This window comes from Paramisgurnus dabryanus, chromosome 5 (genome assembly GCF_030506205.2).
Source record: "Paramisgurnus dabryanus chromosome 5, PD_genome_1.1, whole genome shotgun sequence".
Lineage (NCBI taxonomy): Eukaryota > Metazoa > Chordata > Actinopteri > Cypriniformes > Cobitidae > Paramisgurnus > Paramisgurnus dabryanus.
In genome coordinates, this window is record NC_133341.1 from 17,003,401 (window position 1) to 17,022,210 (window position 18,810).

The following is an 18,810-nucleotide window of genomic DNA, read 5'->3' on the forward strand; positions in this document are numbered from 1 at the left end:
CTGGTTGTTACCCCTTTGTTCCCCAAATATTATAAATTGTTCCCTTATAATTACACGTACGTACTTCATAAGTATACTATAATTACAGAAACATACGCTGTAAATTCGCTGTACTTACGCAGTACTTTACTACATATATTATTTGTATTTTTCCTGGTTGTTACCCCTTTATTCCCCAAATATTATAAATTGTTCCCTTATAATTACACGTACGTACTTCATAAGTAAACTATAATTACAGAAACATATGCTGTAAATTCGCTGTACTTACGTAGTACTTTCCGGGCTGTAATCTAAAGCGTTACCAAAAAGGTAAACTGTATAAACCACAATACCACTCAATGAACAGGCCTGAACATCGCTTATGTGCGCAGAGGCCGATCAAAACACAAACTGGCTGCTTTGCACTAAAAGAGCACAAATCAAAGTAAGTGTATTTTGTAGGAGTCTTTGTTTTGCATCATATGGTTCACTTGAATCTGTGTTCAACCGGATTCAACACTTGCCAATGTGTGTGTTTTCTGAACTCCACCGCGGTGGTCCTGTCTGGCTCTCGCCCAATATAGTGACAGTTCATTGCAATCGCTAAATCACAAAGGATGTCAGTTACTGCGTCAGTGTAAATGATGAACTTGATTAATGTCCTTACTGACAACGGGAATAGTCTGTCTCCATGTATTAGCAATCCAGTGTTAAAGTAACAGTTCTTCCAAACCGCGGTGTGCTGACTACATTTCTATATAAATATACTCTTATGCTACAAAGCAAAACATTTGTATGTTTTCCCCAAAATAAAAAGAATATAAAAAGAAATGTAAATAATGAATAAATAATTATACAAAAACTAACCTAGGGTTACATACACCAGAAAAAAAAGATGTTGGTTACCCACTCCAGTTGTGGTAATTGTTCTGGGCCCATGAGAAGGGCAAATAATGATTTGAAGGGGTGGCATCGTCAAGTACTTTTATGATTCACTAGAGATTTTTTCACACAGTTAAATGAAGCCCTTTTAGTAGAAAATAATACTTTCAATGTAACTCCTTTCGTTTTAACGACAAATTTAAAGGTCACACAACACACACAGTTTCTGCCAATTGTAGGATAACTTTTGATTTACTATATTTTCGTGTTGTTTCCTACTTTGATGGACATGCTCTTGCTCTGATTGGTGCTTTTTGGTGAGAAGTGCCCATAAAAGGACTTCCACTGTACCTTAACGATATGTGTCTAAACAGATTCAGTATTCAAAAAAAAAAAAAACTTGAACGAATAATTTTTTTGAAACTTTGCCTACGTTCAGCCTGAGAATCCAATTCTTTAAATGGATAGTTCACTTTAAAATGAAAATTCTGTCATCATTTACTCGTCCTCATGTTGTTTTAAACCTGTATGATTTTTTTTTCTGATGAACACAAAAGAAGATATTTTTTTTAGAAATAATGGTAAACACACAGCAGTAAGTGACCACAGACTTCCATAGTAGGAATAAAAAATATGATGGAATTTAATGGGTACCGTCAACTGTGTGCTTACCATCATTTATCAAAACATTTTCTTAGTCATTTATCACAATACTTCCAAAATATTTTGTTCCTACTATGGAAGTCAATGGTCACTATCTGCAGTGTGTTTACCATCATTTCTCAAAATATCTTCTTTTGTGTTCATCAGAGAAAAAAAAAATCATACAAGTTTAGAACAACATGAGGATGAGTAAATGATGACAGAATTTTCATTTTAAAAGACAGTGTAAATAAAGGGCTGTTTACACTTTAACGTTAACTATAACGATAGCTATACTAGCGTCCACATCACCGTACAATAACGATAACTTTATGTTAATTCGCTCATGCGTGCGGTACTCATGCAAATCACTTACCTTCAATGGCATTAACTAATATTGCATATATCCTGCAATAAAAACTTTTGCAATTGTAAATATGCTGTTCTTGTTGCAAATATTTAAACAAAATATAATGGCATATTTTAATATATATTTTTGGCCTTTTATTAAACATTAGCAATTGATGTTTTTGTGGCATGAAATATGCAATTTTGAATTCAATAAACAGCTAAATAATTGACATAGATATGCAATGTAAAATAAAAAATGCACGTGTCTATGTCTACATTTTGTGGGTCTTAGGGTGCTTTCACACATGCACTGTTTAGGTTGGTCCAAATGACGTGACGGTCCAAGCGCGGTTGTTTTGGGTCAGTGTGAACACAACAGCCGCACTCTGGGGTGCGTTTCCCGAACAACGACGTAATTCGCTGCTGAACCAACATAGTACAATGCATAGTTGGAGAAATGAACTACCTTGTCACCTTGTTTCCCGCACATTCGTCGTTTGAACCATGTTGGTTTAACAACATAGTTGATGATGTCACGTGGGAGGTGAAGTATTAATTAATCTGTGCAAATCGATTAAATGTCAGATTATTACCGTAAATATCATTTATTTCATCGGAAGACTTTTGTTATCGTGATTTAGTTATCTGTTCCCTCTTACGTCCTTCCAGGGATTCCCCCTGGGTCTTAAAGCTTGAAGCTGCGCACATGCACAGTTTTCAAATGCAGTGCTTTAATTCTGTTTACAAACTTAAAGCCGTAAAATAAAATTTGTATATATTTAGAATAATGTATATAGAATGTACTACATGTTTTTGCTTATTTTGTTCAAAAGCATGATCAACGTAAGTCTACATATTATAAAAACAAGGAAAGATGCTTCTAACGACAGGTGAAGAGCTGTCGTTCAAATCACAAAAGTTTTTGATGCAGCTTGCGAATGTTCGTTTGAACTATGGTTTCGGGAAACACCAAATCGTTGAACTTTGTCAGTAATGACAAAACCTACGACAGTACTTGCCAAAGATGCTTTCGGGAAACCCACCCCTGGTGCGCACTAAATGGCTGCTCCGAGACCGCTCTAAACAGGTGATCTCGCAGCGGCTGTCGCCAAACTGTGGTGCGACCCATCTGTGGTGTGAACGCTGCTTGACCTCGGGCCAAACCAAATACAGGAAGTTCTCCACATGTTTGAGCCAACAGGCTTCCATCGTGACATGAGCCGGGTGTTTTATTGTGGGTTAACAACAAACAGGGCAATCTTGGTCCGTTGCTGAGATTCACTGTCTCCTGGACGTTTGAGCTGATGATTTTATAAAATCATAGCTGTCCTCCACACACACAAATAGTGACATTATGGGATATTTAATAAACGTCTCAATACAACAGTTGCGCAATTTTGCGATAAAGCAAAGAAACTTTGCAAAGACTTGCATTTTTTATCTGCATATCTTGCTAGCCTCGCTCTTCCTGTCAGGCTGGTTGTCGTGGAAACATGGGGGGTGGTCATGGGGTAAGAGCTGTCAGAGACCAATGACAGCGCTGATCATTGTCACATGGTGTACGGTGCGTCGTTTCAAGTATGGTATAAACAACATATGTGAACACGAACCGCACTTACTGAAAAATTATACAATGTAATTTGGTGCGCTCTGAGGCTGCACCAACATAAACACCCTAACAAATTAATTAAATTCCTGTTGTACTATTGATTGAATTTAATGAAATTCACTGTATTATGTTGCATTTGTTCATTAAAAACAGATTAATATCAAACAATACATTGAAATAAATTAAACAAGCAGCAGTCTTTTTTGAGTTCATATCCTTTATCAGAGTACAAATATAAACCCTGTGGCTTAAATGCACTTTTCTCTACAAATATTTAACAAATGCATTCAGTTGCATCAACAGATGTCTTTAAAATAAATCAAAAAAGCTAAATTATCCATCACATTTCCAGCTTATTCCTGGGATTATTTTGGGATAAGCTAAAAGCAGCAAATATACTTTAGATATCATATACAGTTTTTTATTTAATCTCTTCAAACAACCATCTACCAGTAATCCTCCGTCTAGTTGAGTAATAAAATGTAGATGTACTGTTATCTTTATTGAGATTCTTAACAGAATAAGATAATCGTTTAAAGCTGAAAGATGCTGTCATGTTTGGCTGCTTAAAATGATGAAAATATCATGGCAGCACTTAGCCTGATTGCGGTCTTGATCGTGATGAGGATATGACGATAATGAGGTTTGGTATTGCTGATTTCTTTCAGTTTAGAGATAAGATAATACATTCTGTTTCCAATTGGAGTTTTCCTGCACAGAAATCTTTCGAGTTTTCTGCTGACTACAAGTGCTGTTCTTTTCTGGGCTTCTCAGGAATCATTAGGATCTGACATCAATCCATATATGTACAAGGTTATATTCTCAAGTCACCCATATGTAAATAACCAGTGAATGAACCGTAGAACTTATCAAAATATATGCTCACTTTTAATAATGGCCCATTACATTATTCTAATGTTGATTACATATCGAGTCATTGAGTCATCTGGATATATGCCTATTGAAGAGAATAAAAATCTGTGACCTTATGAAGGCTTTTAAGAGATAGAGAGAGAAATGTGTTGGCGTTTTGGTCATAGGGAGGAAATGGCTTGAAACGAAAGAGTCTGTTGTGTTCAGTCTGGCAGGCTATTAGTTCTTCATAACTGCCCCACTTTTTGTTGCTCATGAGACTGTTACAACTGGGAAAAAGACACCCACTGCCATAATGTGTGTGTGTAAATTGAAAGCCGACTAATGACACATAGAAATGAAATGAGCCGAAGTGGCAAAGATGCATTTGATCTTCAACATGAAGAACAAGTGAGATGCAGAGATGCAGAAACACTGAGATGGAAAGTTTTAAATCGGTGGGGTCCAGAGCTCATGCCTCTGTGGAGGCTTTGTATCTAACTGGTTTGGTATATCAAAAAACTTGACTTCAAGATCATGTGACTCAAAATTGTAGATGGTCTGTTGTGACCTCATGAATCAAATGAAAATGAATTTTGTTTCTAGGTCATGCAATTCCAATGTAATAAGCTTAAGCATTCATAAAACTTTGAACGGTTGATGGCGCTATGGCGCACCACGGTTGGCGCAGGTTTCATACTTTTTTAGGTGCTAGACCCTCATTCAAAAGAATAATAAGAAGCAACCCATTACTTTTAGAGCACATCCCAAAGGAAAGGTCCTAGCTAAACCAACCACTCCAAGCTAAAACACACACACTTGCCTTCACTTTGCAGACCGAAGGAACAGAACTACCCACCCCAATTTCACCTTCAAACTCCCTTCACAGTTTAAATCCCACTCCTTGTTCAGACCTATTTTTATTAGTTGAATGCATGTGTTTGCAGACTCTTACTCTGGCATGCAATCTAAGACCACAGTGTCCCACTAAAATAAATGGAAATGGTAGAATTTATATAGCTGTTTTGAGCCACTGCTATAGCTTCAGCATTCCCCTAATATGAGAAAACGTCCCTTCAATCCTCAGTGCTTTCATTCATTGGTTCCATCACGGTGGATATTGCTTGCCCTCGTCTTTTTGTTGCCTCTTGTTTTCATTTCAGCAAGAAGCATGACAGGGAGTAGAGAGGGAACACTCTGTTGTCAGACACCCTGAGCTCTGTAAATAGGATTGACACTTTTCTTCAACAATAATGCTAAATAGAGAGAGAGAGAGAGGGAGAGAGAGGGAGGGGGGGTGACCATTCTAACAATTGTATGTTTCTGACACACAGATTTTTCTTCAGGTAAAACCAAGCATAGAATTACATTGTCACGCACACATAGTGAAATCCTTGACAGATGAAAGATCCAGGACAAGGTAGAATAGAGATGTCAGTCAAGTGAGATGTTTCATATCTTCTACCTTGATTTAAGCGAGCCGTACAGACTCATTCCTTATTTCTTCCGTCTCTCTCTCCCTATTTTTCTTTTCCAAGAGGTCTCTCAATCTCTCACATATGTCCAAGTGCACACAACCACGCTCACTCGCTCGCATTATCACCTGCGATGTTCTGTATTCCGTTCCTGACCCACGCTCTGCCCCTGGATAATGTATTCCACTATTATTATTTTATCTGCTAAAAGGAGAATACTAAAAATGAGCACTCTATAAATCATTTATGGGCGCAGATCTATTAGAGTGCTACGTGATCTGGCATTATCAAATGGTGCTTTTATCAAAAGTACCCACATCTCCTTTTTGAAATATTAAAACAGCACGAAGATCTGAAATGTAAAAGTTTTAGATTGAAAGTCAGTTTGTGAACAGGACTTGCAAGTAGTTTTTTCTTTCCTTTTGGAAAAGACTGCTTCTTCTTGCTTATCCATATTTTACAACTCGTTTGTATATTTCTACAGTAAATGCATGTTGTTAAGAAATGCACAGGGCGAATGATGATTGTTACTTCATAGAGTAACCCACTTTTTTCGCAACATGCTCCATCGTACTGGATTTATATATTCGTTTTGCATTTTAACATGCAAGTAAGGGTTTAAGCACTAAAGTAAAATAGAGGCATATGAATCACCAGTGACGGCTCATGACTGCTCATCCATGGGGCACAAATTCAAAATATGTGTTCGGAGTGTCATTTTTTTCTTGTGTTTTCAATATGTGTTTGTTGCATCATGTGAACCATGTGCATCACGTGTTTTGACAAAAAACGCCTCAAAACTGTTTATGATAAAAGAGACACTCGCCTCCATAAAATACACTTCCTTAACAGTAAACTTTAATTACGCATGAGATTATGCGAGTATCTGGCAAACGCGAGCATATTTATATAAACCATTTAGACGCGTCTGTAGCAGGCACTTATTTTGACAAGACACGTGATGCACATAGGATCACTCACGTGCAGAACACATATTTTGAAATTATGAACCACACACATACATGTTGTGAAGAACTTTGCATCGAGCCTCCTTGACAAAAGAAGTCACCGGTGAATCACCTTGATACTGTTATAATAACTGATCACTTGAAGCAGTATCGTCCAATCACAGGGTACATTTTAAAACATAAATTTATTACGTCTATTTTTAAAAACAAAGGGCTCTATCTTACACCCGGCGCAGTGCAGCGCAATGCGCGATGCAAGTGTCTTTTGCTAGTTTCCACCCTGCGCAATTATAATTTTCACGTTAAGATTAAAAAAAAAAGTGAAAAACAACACAATTATTAACATTAATCTTAAACTGGGGGTCTTCTTCCTCCGCTTAGTTTTTCAGTTTACAAAGTCCGTCATCTAAATAGGGATTAGACATAGCACCAGCGCAACTGGCTTTTTGACTATGCGCTCGGCGCACTAACCATTTTTCCCATCGTTAAATTAGCAAAAGTGGATTCGGACACTTCATCTAGACGTTGCGCTTAGATTGTTAAAATAGGGCCCAAAGTATTATTAAATATTTTAAAAATTTAAGTACAACTGTTTATTTATTGGCACGCAACAAGCGCAACATTTTCCACTTTCTCTCTCTTACAAAAACACTTACAGAAATGCTACGAGGTCATTATTAATGTAACTTTCCCATTTATAGGAAAGCAAGGAGTCGAAGATACGAATAACTTTAAGTAAAGGTTTTACTGAAGAATAGCAACATGGCATACATATAAACATAACATTAATAATAACCGACAAAGGAAGGAACTGAACATGGAGTATAAATACACAGGGTGATAAGGGAGCTAAACAGGTGCAGGTGGGAGCAGACTAATTAAGACAAATAAAGACAGGTGAAGTCCAAAAAAGATGACATGTGACAATTAAATATTTAAGACTTAAGTCTGACAAATATTAATAAAATAAAATATTGAATAAAAGACTGAACTTGACTTTGACTTGACATGGATGACTTGAGACTTGACTCGAACTTGAGTTAAATGACTCAAAAAAGAATATTCGCAACACAATGGCACAACCTATCCAAGTGAACCAGCTGGCAAGAACAGTCGTGACTAAACAAGGACAGGGTGTGAGCAACCTACACTCTAAAAATGTCTGGGTTATTTTTGACCCATAATGTGTAAATATTGGACAGAACACATGTTGGGTTGTTGTTATGCAACCATGGGGTATAATAACCCAGCAGTTATGTTAAAATAACCCAACATTGGGTCAATTTTAACCCAACATGTGTTCTGTACAATATTTACCCATTACGGGTCAAAAATAACCCAGGCATTTTTAGAGTGTAGTCATGCTGAAAAGGACAAGCAGGAAAGGAAAAATGTAGATAATACAAAGAGAACATATCTCACTCAATATTATTAGCATTTTTGATGTTTGATAATGATCTTGTTTTTTTATATCTCTGTTCATTCATGATTTTGGTGATTGTTCATTTTGATTTGCATTTATTATATTGATTTAATTAATATTGGGTGAGATACGTTCTCTCGCTCTTCTGATTTTAATTGGTTTTCCGTTCATTAAACAGAAAATTGGGTCAAAATATGTTAAATGCCATATTCCAGTTTCTTACATGCATGCATCCCTTTGTACTGTCTAGTTATATGCTAGCAATAGAGTCGGCTGTCTCAGGGCTGACTTGAATGCTACAATTAATATTAATAATGGAACTGTAATTCTCATAAGTTTGGTATGATCAGTGGTGTCATCATGACAATTTCTGAGGAAGCCGAATGAAACAAGAAACCATTTTTCAGCACTTTCCCCGTCATTGACAAGTTTTTTAGATGACAGGTGTTTACGTCAATCCATATTTTGGCTATTATGCATGAGGTGGCGCTCTTATCCTGGCTCAAAATGAGATAAAAGTGGTGCTATTCTGAGGCACACATACTACGGGTCAACCACACATTTTACACGCAACATATTTTTTGTGTTTAATAATTAAATGGTTAAAGAAAATTACAAATATTAACTTTTTATTTTATAAAACATTCAATTAATTAAAAATAAAATAGCAGCAATGTTCATTCAAACAGCAAAGTTGTTTAAAATCAAATGAAACATAACTATTGCAGTTTTTTGCATTCTTTGGCAATAGCTGATGTACACAGTCATAAACATCATCTGTGACCTCTGTCATCCTTTCATGCACTCTATCCTAATCCTTTGCCTGGTCTTATAATAGTGTTATATTAAAAATATATATTTAATAAAGGGACAAGCCCAGCCTGTGGGTTGTAATTTATGCTGGGTTGTTTTAAACCCAGGAAAAAATTTTGTATTTATTTTTTTTGAGTGTGTTAAAGCCCTTATATTTTAGTCTACTACTCCTGAATTGGGTTAGTAGCTCTGGCTTCTATAATTGCTTTTATATGAATCATCACCTCATTAACAACTCAGCTGTATGTGGATGCCTTTTGAGTAGAAATGCAAATTGCCTTTTTTGTTGCAAATAAAACTCCCATAGTCCATAAGGACTGTAGATTGAACTTTTTTCAAATATATAAATTCAGTTAAATCATCAAGCATTTGTATGACTTGCCAGTGACTTGTTTGTCCCAAGTTACGACTTGACTTGAATTGCTTGACATAAAGCAGTGACTTGACTTGACTGGACTCACAAAAATTGACTTGGACTTGCTTAAGACTTGAAGGTTAAGACTTGAGGCTTACTTTTGACTTGCACTTGTGACTTACTCCCACCTCTGCTGCTTTCCACTATTTTTCAAACCTGCTCATATTCCTTGACTAACCTTCAAATATCTGAGGAGGTTGTGAAATGTTTGTGGTGCTTTTCGCATCATGGAATTTCCTTGGCACATTGTAGAATGGTCCTGTAGACTGGTGAAAGTAGTCAAGTCAGTAGGCATGTCGGACTTCATGCAGAGCTGTGCCGAACAACAGGAGACAAGAGCAATACAAGAGCACACTGCTTCAGTGCTCTGAATGCTTACCAATCACTCTTGTGGAACTTTTCTGTCATACGCCTGTCGTTCTGCACAGCACCGCATGACGTTGAATACATCTGGCTTAACAACGAGTCACGCAAGTTGTGCCTCAATTGATCGACTATTCTGATCGGCCTCTATAGAGACAGAAAAATCTAACTTTTTTAAACGTTTATCGGACGATAATGATCGGCTTCCGATCAATCCCGGGAAAAATGCTTGTTTTAACAGTTTCACTAAAAAACCATGTGCAAGAATTTAACTTTAAAATACCCACCTTAGTGGTGTGGGCCTAATGTGTATGTGTTATGTTGGACTAGGCTGTTTAGTGACTTGTTCTTCCCATTCAGGGATAGAGTATAAACATAAAAACGTTATAAAATAATAGAGTTAATATGGGATAAGTCTGCAACAAACCCATACTCGCTCTCTTGTTCTGAGTCAATGATAGTCTCTAAATCTTCAGATTATACATCAAACACAATTCCGCCTCTCCAGACTGATCACACCATACTAATTCCCCATCCAGATAAAGAACAGATCCCAGACAGAGAAAGGCTGATCGTCTGTGAAAAATAGTTTTTTTCCGAAAACATTAGTGAAAGATAGGAACACATTTTCAGAGGCAAGGTGAAATGGCAACTTCTTAAAATGTGAGTGAGCCAACAATGAAATAGCACCATTTCAGATTCAGCTTCATTTCCGCACTGAACCTGCATGCGCTTTCATCGATGCTGCTTCATTCACACACAGCCATGTGATAATGTCAGAGAAACATTCAACTGAATCTCTAAAGCCATCTTTCCCTTGCCACATTAATTTATTATCTTGTTGTATCCATCACTCTCTCTCTCTCTCTCTCTCTCTCTCTCTCTCTCTCTCTCTCTCTCTCTCTCTCTCTCTCTCTCTCTCTCTCTCTCTCCCCAAAGGTATTTTATTGCACATAAATCATTACTGTTGATGAATATTGTCATCCTGGTTTAAACCGGACATCCGTTTTAAATGTCTTTTAGACACGGGTTCCTGGCCTTATGATGTAATCAGCCTCACTGCCAATCACAGATTAAACGTTGATCTCTTAATCACAATGTGGTGTGGAAAACCGGAAAGCTGGTTTAAGCTCATCGGCTCAGATCTCATTATAGGTCACACCTGTGTGTTTGGGTTTCTGCACAGTAAATGTATAAGTTTAGTGTGTGTGTGTGTACAGTACACTTTGGGAAAAGCACAGTACACTTTCTATCGCTGTGGTACCCAGGCTTCCCACTGGTCCATGAAATCCTTGAAAGTTTGTGAATCTGGGGAAAAAAATTCAAGGCCCTGGGAAGTTTTTGAAAACATACATACATAGACACAGGTAATTGAAAGTGCTTGAATCTATTTTATGCAAGAAGTTTTCTGGAAAAAAATCCATAGTATTCCTTGTGTTGTGTGGGATAATATCATAAAAATTCTAGATTTTTTAAGCACACGTGCTGAACTGTTCACTTTAAATGCTTATATCTTCTGTATGAGAATGTTGATTCATACCAAAATGCTTTTTTGAATAGTTGTGTTTGACAAATGAAAATGTCTCTGGTTTCGTATGTAACGGTTGTTTCCTGAGAAGGGAACGAGACGCTGTATCTCCTTTGCCATTCTTTCTGGCTCCCGTGTCACTCTGTCTCTGTCGTTAAACCGGTGAGGCGTAACCCGAGACGTTTTCATGTGTCAAACACAACTATGCAAAAATTGGTTAAATTTGATATATACATTCAGACGCACTTACCCCTGGAGGCGTTCCTAAAGTGTCACCGCAGTGACGCAGCGCGAGTTCCCTCGAAAGGGAACTGTAATAATGTACTGGCTCCCGTGTCACTCTGTCTCTGTCGTTAAACCGGTGAGGCGTAACCCGAGACGTTTTTCATGTGTCAAACACAACTATGCAAAAATTGGTTAAATTTGATATATACATTCAGACGCACTTACCCCTGGAGGCGTTCCTAAAGTGTCACCGCAGTGACGCAGCGCGAGTTCCCTCGAAAGGGAACTGTAATAATGTATCTTAAAAGGTAACACGATGTAACCTTGCTCTCACTTGAAATGTGTCCCCACATTAGTCCTTGAAATTTAGGTTATTGGACCTGGAAAGTCATTGAAAGGTCCTTGAATGAAGTTAACTAAAATGTGGAAACCCTGGGTACCCTACGCTTCAGTTTTTTACCTTTACAGGTATACTAAACACAATACAGTTTTTCTTTTGGGGAACAGTAATGTATCTATTGTGTTAACTGTTTTGTAGCACTAAAATGTATCTGTTACAAAATTGTTCCTTAATGTACACAAAAAGGTCCTAAGGGAATTATTTTGTTCCTCAAAAGGTACAACCAGTACCCCAGTGACTGGACTTTATGCTAAATTACTACCGCGGTTAGTACTTGGTTTGACTTTGTGCTATCTACTGTACTGCAATGAAATTTATACATTGAAGGCTTTCCTTAGATGTCCTCTTTAGATTTTAATTACATTTAAGGGCTACTATAGATCAGGACTATGGCAGCTTCTGTTGTGTAGGATTAAAAATACATGGAGACCTAACTCTAACCTTTAGCAGCTGCAGCTTTTCTCCACTATTGTGGCAAATGAATGTAGCTGATTTTTGAGACCGGTGTATTGACCAGTGTGTCTCTCAAAGGCTGTTAGACATCCAGGACCAGAGACTGCAGGACATAACAGGACATCACTAACACGCTTTTTGTTCAGTGTGCTATTGTTTGTCTTATAGCAGACTTATAAAAGCAGTAGTGATGCCTTCTGTTCCTTAGCTGTCACCCTAGGGTTTTTATCACAGGCTTGCACATTCTTAAGTGAAGCTTTGTATAGCAGCATCTCCTAGATGTTGATAGATGCAGGGATGCTGAATTTCTTCAGAAAGCTTTTTGCAGTGCAGTCATAGGGAATCAATAAATCAGAAAACCTTGTGCAGTCTTTCTGTCGGCTGTTTGCTCTTGAACTTGCTGTTTCAGATGAACAATTTTGTTTTTATAAATGCTCTTTTTCTTGAGATTCATTCTCATTGCATGGATCGTGACATTTAATTATTTGAAAATAAAGTTTAATTTGTATTGTTTATATAGAGGAGAGAAGGGTTTGAAAGTACAGTACATACTAAGATTTTTGAGAATAAAACATTTATATAGCTTTCAACAGTATGAACACTAAATTAAATTAAATCAAATTAGAATAATATACATTTTCAACATAATGCAACAGTATTAGCAGCGGGACAAAAGTATCCCGCTTCTTTCATCCCGACAGAAACCTTAAACCCGATTTACTTTTATTTTGAAAAACTCTGAGAAGTTAAACTTCCGGATGTGTTACAGCACTAAATAACCTGTAGATTTATCAGTACTGTAACACATAAAACGAGAAACACAACGCGTTATAAGAAAAAATATAACTGCTTTAGGAATTAACTTACCGGTAATTGCTTAAGGAATGTAAAACAGCTTTCTGGAACTACACGTGCAAAACGGTGATGAAATAAAGTGATATTTGTCAGCTCTGTCAAGGGTTGCGTAACAAAGATGCTGTTATAGTTTGGAATTGAAATGTAGTCATGGCTCAGAGAAAATTGCTTTGTTACATTCGTCCCCGGTTACTTTTGCCCCTGTTTTTAGTTTTAAATGCTTTTTTAATTGGGAAAATGTATAAAAGATTCAGTGAAGACAAGGTTGTTCTATGACGTCATTAAATGGGTCGTTTTTAAACCATTTATTTTAACGTAAGATGATTTTATATATTTGGTGTTGTTTGTTTTTTATCAAATAATGAGCCATATGCTTTTTGCTATCACACACCTTAATTATGGCAACAGAAACAATCTAGTATGAATATAATAATGAATAAAAATGCAGTTCACTTTATTCCTGATAATTGCTGTTTGATCTTTTTTATTCTGCATTCATTTATTTTCTTTTGTCTGTGTTGACCTTATAGGCCAACATTACTGTATTACTTTATGTATCATTTAGCTTTTCAGATTTTCACCATAGCCACTATTGACTTGATTTTACTTCATCTAGATTCCCCAAACAGTAAAGCACTTTGCCAGGTCTCAGTATTTATTTACATTTATTCCTTTTGCAGGTACTAAAGTAAAGTCTCAATAAATTTAAAATGCCTGTCTTTAAAGGGATACTTCAGCCAAAAATGAAAATTATCCCATTATTTACTCACCCTTAAAACATCTTCGAATTTGTAGCAGAAGCTTGTTTAGGCCAATGATCTTCAGCCGATGTGCACTAATATTTTTATAATATTTTTTATTATTGTTCAATGACTTTTGAAATGTTTTAAAAATTTGTGCATATTGAAATATTATTTTCCGTATTTAGTTAGGACTCATCCCACTCCGAAATGCTTTCAGAATTTTACATTATAGTTTAGATTATTATTATTATTATTATTATTTGTTGTTTATTATCTATGTTTGTTTATTATTATGGATTATTGTATTGTATCATAAATATTTATTTGGTTTCTTTGTTCAGATGCCATTTCCCTTCAAAACATTTTTTACTGTAGATGAATTATAGCAGCAGTTGGTAGGAACCATTTAGCCTATCAATTTGCTACCAACTTTTACCAAAATTGTACCAAATATGTTAATATGTTTAGTCATTTAAATTAGATATCTCATTTCTCATTTAAATTTTAAATATATAACATTAAAGTAATTTAAATAAATAAATAAAGAATAACCTAATAAATAAATATACATTTAAAACATTACATTATCGTTATTGCAGGAGTGCAATTTGCTGGTTGTCCTGCAGGTGACCTTATAACTTTGTTGTCTTACGATGCACTTATGAATGAACGATTACTCCAGAGCACTCATAGATCTACGATGATTTTCAAGTGCTACTTAAGTTACGAAGCTTTTGGGAAATGGACCGTAATTCGAAGTTGATTCGTTGTTAAAAATTGTATATATATATTTTACTCAAAAACACATCTAACTATAGTTACACATCTATAAATGTTGAACCTTCCAATTTCAGTTTCAACTTTCTGAATTTAACTTTTTGCTATTCAGTATATCTAAAAACTGTTTAATAGCCATATCGACAGACTATTTCCTCTCTCATGCTGACTGTCCAAAGAGAGCACATTCAATTATGAAATGAAGGGTAAAACCTTGAATGAAGTCTAAGGCAATAAATGTAGTTTCATTGCAAGCAGCTATTACTGAAATAAGGACTTTTACGTCTCGAATTAGCTTTTTTTTAATTCATGAATGAAACAAACTCAAAACTTTAATAATTAAGCAATAAGGTACGAGAGGCTGTGCTGTACCTCGAGTACCTTATTGCTTTTATAAAACGGTTACCACACAATATTAAAGTTAAAAAAAAATAGTGCAACTTTCATGAAGTTAAATCAATAAAAGCATTCCTTCCGCTAGAAAAAATAGTCCCTGAATGCAAACAACAACATGGAAGCTCAAATAAAAACAACAAACTGCTCTCAGACTTTGTCTCATTATATGTTTATGTGTTGCTAAGGGTATTGCTAAGGGCTCAGTGATATTAAATAGAACCGTTGGGTGAAGCGGTCATAGCAGTGTTTTATTGTGAATAAAGCACACCTATTGACCAATCAGAATCAAGGATTGGAACTAACCGTTTTATAATGCATGATAAGTAATTATACCTTAATATTTGATTCATATCGACTGAAGATTTTAAAAGAAACAATGCCAGTGACACAATAAATGTCAAATTGCTTCAAGATTGCACTGTCTGAAGCAAACACAACAGAGCTCTTCTGAAATGACAAATTATTTTTCACCTCCTCCTCCCATATGCTAGAATAGGATCAATTTCCTAAAGGTTCTGTGCTACAGAACAACAGAGATGGCAAACGCCATAGCCGTGCCCTCAGCTGCTGTAATCCTCTGGTGGGGAGTTTAATTAAAAGAGAATCTTTAATTAGTCGAGTCTGCAGCGACTGACATTTTGGGTGCAGTTTGTCATTTGTAGTGAAATGGCAGGGCCATGACATAAAGACCACAGGGCGAGATTCACAGATCACTGCACTGTAAGAGTTTGGGATCAATTACTGTAAACACCAGGGTGCGAACAGGTTAATATTGTATGAGGTGACATGATTTGAAGTCTTTTGATTATGTGAATGAGTGATGCATCAGATGGTTCAAAGAGCCTTTTGGTTTTTGAAGAATATAGTTTGGGGAAACTTTAACAATCAAAACCCATGCGTTAACATAATGGCGAAGCTCAACCTTTTGGTGTCTGTGCAAGTAAGAAAACTTGGGGAAAGCTTTAAGTATGGAAAATGAGCTTTAAAATGTGAAGCTTTGTTCGATGAGTTGACGTTATTTCCACTAAAACAGGAAATTAGGGCAGGGCACATCGAAAATAGCCAGTGGCATTTAGTTTACCATCCAGCTTGCAATCTGTTGAGATGCTGAAGTGCAGAATGATATGTTGTTTTGGATGTTGTTTTCCCTTAATTATAAAAACCTTCACTTAAAAACTGCATGTTGTGTTCACTTGTGTTATCTTTGACTAATATTTAAATATAAGTTTGAAGATCTGAAACATTAAAGTGTGACCACATATGCAATAACATAAGAAATGTGGAGTGGGGTCAACACTTTTTTACAGCACTATACAGTATGTGTGTTGTGCAGTGATGCAAATTGTACAGTAGCTTGGTAAAAAATGTCATAGCTGTGCTTTAATGTGAATAAACCATATTTATTGACCAATCTTCACCAAGGATCTGAACTATCCGTTTTATAAACCGTCATACCACCTAGCCAGGCTAAATAGTATTACCATATATTTCAAAGCCTTGTCACAGGAAGGAGAGAGCTGAAGAAAGATTGCTCTAATCCTGAAATCTGTAAGGTGACTGGAACAGAGGGAAAGAAATGGCCAATTTCTGTTTTCACCTTTATACTCTCTGTCTCTCTTCACTGTCTCCGCTGACAGCGTGGTTAGACAGTGATGGTCAAAGCCCCTTTGACCTTTCCTGCTTTCCTGCATCGAATCAGTGGAAAAAAGCAAGATATCACAGAGACATGATTGTATGTGTGTGCGTGCATGTGTAATTTCAACTTTGACAGCAATTTCTGCCACAGTTCTGTGTAGGCAGGGTTGATCTCCCAGGAGCCTCCAGGGCAGCCATGGGGTAAATGTGATGGAGGAGCGAGCAGAAACTTAAAGATGATTGACAGCTGTCATCCTGTACCAACTAAACCTTGCTCCTTTCTCATGCACCTTTCAATAGAAAACCAAATACGTTGCTTTACATCTAATCCAGACTGAATATTCAACAGAATAATAACATAAACTGATGTTTTCTGCTACACCCATAAGACTGAAAATTGCTTAAAATAAAAGTGTAGTTTTTACACTCTCTTTAATGCATCAACCAAATAAGAACAATTATCAGTAAAAAGTCATTTACCCAGCAGGATTACAGATAATGCAGAAGGACAAACTGAGACCCCTGAGAGTTGTTTATCTGACGATAATGCACTAAGTGCCTTTCAACGCCACAGAAAACACATATAAACTCTCACCCACACACAAACACATTTAGCATCTCATGTTTTGTAAGCCTCAGTCATTTTGACAGGCTAATTATATTGGGCTTATCTGATCTGTCTAATTCTTTGAGTCTGGATTTATATCTCACAGACCTTAGAATGCCTCATCCATAAACTATTTTCACAATTGATGTTTTGAGTCTACATTTGAATGAACTTCTATTCAGATTTGAAATAAATCTAATAACTGGTTCCTCCTGGTAAATTATAAAAAAAGCTTTTGATATCACTTAACATGCTTTTGCCTGTTTTTCTGTCAATGAAATGAATCTAATACAATTATTTTTGAAACATTTATGTATACCACTATATCAAGGCAGTTTGCCAAACCGGGCTTAGGCCTAGTCCCAGACTAAAATGCATGTTTTAGCTGACTTACCTGACAACAGCTTGCACTGACCTATCTTTAAATATTTCAGTGCCATTGATTTGTCAAAGCAGTAATGTTTTTTAAAAGAAATGTTTGTAAAAACAACTTAGAAAAGGCCTAGTCCTGGCTTAATGTAAACCCTGTAAGGGAAACCCCCATATCACTCGCATATCACACACACAACTAAAAATACACTCTATAGGGTGGTCCTTATAATGTGTCAATTTTTTTTAATTCTCACCCCCTAAATGTGTTAGGATATCAATAAAAACCACCTGATCTCACAAAATACGTGAAATAGTCACGCATTATTTTGCTCAATTTTGCGTGACATTGTCACATATTTCCAGCATTTTACGTGCCCCTGCCACAACTTTCTTTTCCGTGACAGTTTCACGTATTGGTTACTCAACTTTTTTCCTATTTTCTTACAATTGTCGCTTTGGTTTGGGGTTAGAACAACTTTCTGTTACATAAAATGGGCACGTAAAATGGTGGAAATACGTGACACTGTGCGAAAGTTTAAAATTGTTCCTCCAATATCTAGAGGTTGATCAAAGCCTTTGAATATTTCCAAAATCACATATTTTTTCAAAAACTTTACCATTTAAAAATGCACAACACACATAAAACTTGCTTCTTTGAGGGTAACTTTCTTCCAGTTATTTCAGTCTCTTCTGATCCGAGTTACAATATAGCGAACTTGCTTTGTGTTGCTTCAGCCATTGTCTCAGTGTATTTTGTCTATTGTGTTTCATTTACATTGAAGCTTTTTTGCTTTGAAATACATATCAAAACTAAAACAACAGTTTTCCTTGCATAGAGCATGGTCAAATAAGTCCATCGCTGCCATAAGTATATATTATTAAACAATTATACAAAATATTCAAAGGTCTTGAGCAACCTCTAAATATCAATTAATATTGATTAATTAACAATTTTTTATGTATTTATTCAAACATATTGGTGGGGTGAGAGCATGAACTTTTAAAAGTTGAAAAATGAGGATCACCCTAAACTCTCATCCAGTG

General features: G+C 36.2%; 1 protein-coding gene across 2 annotated transcripts in view; it reads left to right on the forward strand.

Moving 5' to 3' along the window:
* The window catches only part of fibcd1b (fibrinogen C domain containing 1b), a 107,308-nt gene that overhangs the window by 45,900 nt on the left and 42,598 nt on the right, over positions 1-18,810 (forward strand). The window lies entirely within an intron of this gene.